The sequence below is a fragment of the Mus pahari genome, chromosome 4, assembly GCF_900095145.1.
Source record: "Mus pahari chromosome 4, PAHARI_EIJ_v1.1, whole genome shotgun sequence".
Taxonomy (NCBI): Eukaryota; Metazoa; Chordata; class Mammalia; order Rodentia; family Muridae; genus Mus; species Mus pahari.
In genome coordinates, this window is record NC_034593.1 from 13,356,498 (window position 1) to 13,360,804 (window position 4,307).

At 36.4% G+C, this 4,307-nt stretch overlaps 1 non-coding gene across 1 annotated transcript; it reads left to right on the plus strand.

Moving 5' to 3' along the window:
• Positions 1–879: 879 nt before the first annotated feature.
• Positions 880–1,008, plus strand: LOC115063892. Its single transcript, XR_003843760.1, has one exon. It is a non-coding gene; the product is annotated as a small nucleolar RNA SNORA36 family (small nucleolar RNA).
• The last annotated feature ends 3,299 nt before the right edge of the window (positions 1,009–4,307 follow it).

Here is a 4,307-nt window from a genome sequence, read left to right on the forward strand (position 1 = left end):
TCTCTCTCTCTCTCTCTCTCTCTCTCTCTCTCTCTCTCTCTCTCTCTCTCTCTCACCAAACTAAAACAAACAAAATAAACTACTTGTGAGGAAGTGGAATATTAGAACTCTCATAAATTTTAAATTTTTAATAAGTACTTAAAATAACAGGGAATGATTGCAATATCACATGGAAATTTTACTTTTAGGGATGTACCCAAGATAAATAATTGCATCTGAAGACACATGATTGTCCACTACTGTGGTAATAGCACTTTTCTTATTAGTTAAAGAAAGAAATTCAAATATCTATCAACTGATGAATGTGAAAAGAAATGTGTTCCCTATAAAATAGGATAGTGTCCAACTATGAAATAATGTAATAATACATGCCTCAACAGAAATAAAGCTTTGTATTAGATAAACAAAGCAATGCATAGAAGCCACAAATAGTGTGATCTCATTTTTATGGATTGTTCATAACAAAGGCATGGAGAGAGAGAGAGAGAGAGAGAGAGAGAGAGAGAGAGAGAGAGAGAGAGAGAGAGAGAAGGCTAGTGAATCCAGAACTCAAAGGAGGGGACAAGCCGTAACTGCTGATTATGTGGAGGTTTCTTTAGAGCAATAATTCTCAATATTTCTAACACTGCAACCTGTTAGTATAGATTCTCATGTTGTGGTGACAACCAAACCTAAAATTATTTTGGTTCTTTTTCATAATGTGACTTTGCTACTCTTAGGAGTTGCAATGTAATTATCTAATATTCAGGATACCTGATATGTAGCCCCTGTGAAAGGTTTATTAGACCCCGGAGTGATCAGGACCCACAGGTTGAGAACCACTGCTCAAAAGGATGTGAGTACATAACCATGAGCCTAAAAAAAGCCATTGAACTTCACATTCAGTGTTGATTTCAGTTAAGGGAACCCTCTCTCTACTAGTAATTAAACTTTGAGACATTGAAATTGGCTGAGGGAAATGACTGAATAGAGTGTATTAGAATACTCATATATTTCTCACATAGATAGATAGATAGATAGATAGATAGATAGATAGATACATACATACATACATACATACATACATACATACATACATACATACATAGAGGATAGATAGATAGATAGATAGATAGATAGATAGATAGATAGATAGATAGTGAGATGGATGGATAGATCGATAGATAGATAGATCGATAGATAGATAGATAGATAGATAGATAGATAGATAGATAGATAGATAGATAGATAGATGATAAAGTAAACATCCTGAGGTCTGCCTAATATGTGGCCTAGCCACAGCTACTGCAATAAAGAGAGACAAACAGTTTGAGTATTATGAGTAGAAAAGGAGCTGGAGATGCAGGGGTGGAGTGGAGTGGCCAGTTGTGGATGGATGGCCTGTCCTGCCAAAAGAAGCCATGGTGGAGTCTCAGACTGTTCTGTCACCAACGGCCGGCCATCTCTGGTCCCAGTGCTTTGCACAAGCAGGGGTCAGTATTAATTTTGCTGGTTCATATTAATGGTAAATACCATGCAGATTTCCAGCTCATGGGTATCAACATATTCTCAAGCCAGAGCAGGGACATCTGACCTCAACTCTGTTTTGAATTCATGTTCTTTTTAGTTACATGGCAGAACAAAAATACATAGAATAGACTCTTGATCATCAGTGTGTGGTCCACAGCAAAGTAGGACATCAAAAGCTGGGAGACTCTCAAATTCCACCACACACTTACTGATCTAAATCTGAGTTTTGACAAGTTCTCCAGGTGATATTTACATAAAACTATTAGAAAGGCAGCTCTGTGTAGATGATCCATTTTAATGTGGGAAAGATGGATTGTAAATTCAAGACTTTCTATGATAAATGACGATAGTTTCCTCCTTCACCTAATTTGCTGTCTTTGGAGGAGAATAGATATTTATAACTATCCATTCATCCATCAGGTTCTCAAATTTAGGTAGAATGTGATGCCTACAGAACAGGAAGTGAGTATCAGTTAACTAATGATGGTCACCTGCATGCTAGAAATCCAGTATCATGATGACAAAGTCGAAGAAGCTTTGCCTTAGGATAAAGCTTAACTTCCTCTCTATATGTGTGTGCTTTGCTGTTTTATCAATCTGTTTCTAATTTTTTTTTTTTTTTTTTTTTTTTTTNNTTTTTAGAGACAGGGTTTCTCTGTATAGCCCTGGCTGTCCTGGACCTCACTTTACTTTGTAGACCAGGCTGGCCTCGAATTCAGAGATCTGCCTGCCTCTGACTCTCTCGAGTGCTGGGATTAAAGGTGTGCACCACCACGCCCTGCTTGTTTCTAATTTCTTTATGCATATATATCTGTTCCATCTCTCTTCATTACTTTCATAATCTCTTCTTTAAAGATGCTTATTAAAATAACACATAAGTTTTTACACTGTGTATATTTCATTACAAATTATACAATCAAATGTATTGAATGTTGTGAGATCATTATTAATTCCCGGATCTAGGTAAAAGTACTGATCCCATAGATGATAAACTTTAGGTGGGCATTGCTTTCACTATTTCATGCATGTCTTTCTGCTTTGTTGTTTTGATTTCCTATAGTTTCAAAAAAGGTTTGCTGTGGTCAATATTATTCTGGGGATTTTCTTTTATCCCACTTGGACCATATAGTTCTCAAATAAAAGACACAAAAACCTTTAGATTTATAATAATCTTTAAAGCATTAGAGCTGGGCTAATATCAGCCCTCTATGCTATATTCTCTACTTCCCTATCAATAAACCTAAAATATTACTTGCCATGTTCTGACTAGCCTGTTCCTACACCAACAGGCTGGCCCACATAGCCATAGGTTCACAATCCACCTACCTGAAAGCAACTTCTCCCTTCATTGTCCTCTTCCTCCTTCTCGTGCCTCTGACCCCAAGCCCAGGAATTTCTGCTCTCTGACCCCAAGCCCAGGAATTTCTGCTCTGCTCCCTCTATTCTGCCCAACCCAGACTGAAAGGATCATTATTAACCAATCAGAGATAATTTTGGTGACAAATTTTCCACAATAGAAGCTGGTATGTGTGAGGATCTGTACTTGGAGAACCAAATCATGGGGTACAAAATTTAGCATTTGGATACAAGCAGCAGCAGACCAATCCCCTACAAAGGTTTCATCTTGAGTTACCAAAGGCTGTATATATGAACACCTTCACTGAGGTTATGAATTTTTAAAAATAAAATTGTGATAAATTACAGAATTGTTCATTCACTAATAGGAAGTAACATGGAAAATTATAATACTTGTGAACTTTTTAACTTTTTAATAATACAACTTTGGACTTAATTGAATCCTTCAACCTCATTTTGCTTTTCCTCATGCTCTAAAAAACTGTATATTCATTTCACTCTAATTTTCTACGTTTTTATATTGCCTTCTAGTTTTTGTTGTTGTTGTTTCACTAAGTGCAGCTGTTTCACTACAATCTCTCCTGATTTCAAAACCTTACACTTAACTAAGAGTTACTGAAGTCCCATTTTTCCTTCTTTTACTCCTCTTTGGAATAAAATATAGGCATTTACTTCTGCATAACACTTTGTAGTTAACAAAAATATCAGCATGCACTGTATATACTATTTAAGACTCAACAAAATGTGAGAAATGCTGTTTATTCCTATTAGTACTGAAGAGTCAGGGTATGATTTATAGTGTCAGAGAAAGGGCCAAATGCAAACCATCAGGCACAGAAGTAGAAGCATACAATGCTGGCCCAAGCTTTGTAAACTTTGCACAGTAGTACCAATTTCTGGAAGAACGATTAATTACAAACAATTTTACTTTGTTAAAATCTTAACCTCAGAGAAAAGCATTCAAGTAGAAAGTTCTTAAAAATTAAAAGAAGCTGGGCAGTGGTGGTGCATGCCTTTAATCCCAGCACTTGGGAGGCAGAGGCAGGCAAATTTCTAAGTTTGAGGCCAGTCTGGTTTACAGAGTGAGTTCCAGGACAACCAGGGCTACACAGAGAAATCCTGTCTCGAAAAATAAAAACAAAAACAAAAAAAATTAAAAGAAAAACTGCACTTAGATCTCAGGTAAAACCTTTGCTTAAAATCTGGACAATCAAAACATCAGAAGGCATATAGCAAACAATAAAAGAAATGTTAACACACACACACACACGCACACAACTGAGGATTCATCCCAAGTTGAAAGCACTGCAAATCAATAAAAATTCATGGCATTCAACAAAGCAGCCCAATTTCACAAAAGCATGACTTTATACAACCCTTGCAAAATGATGTAAAAGGATCTAAAAGTCAGAAACTAGATAAAAAGAGCCAGGAAACAGAAA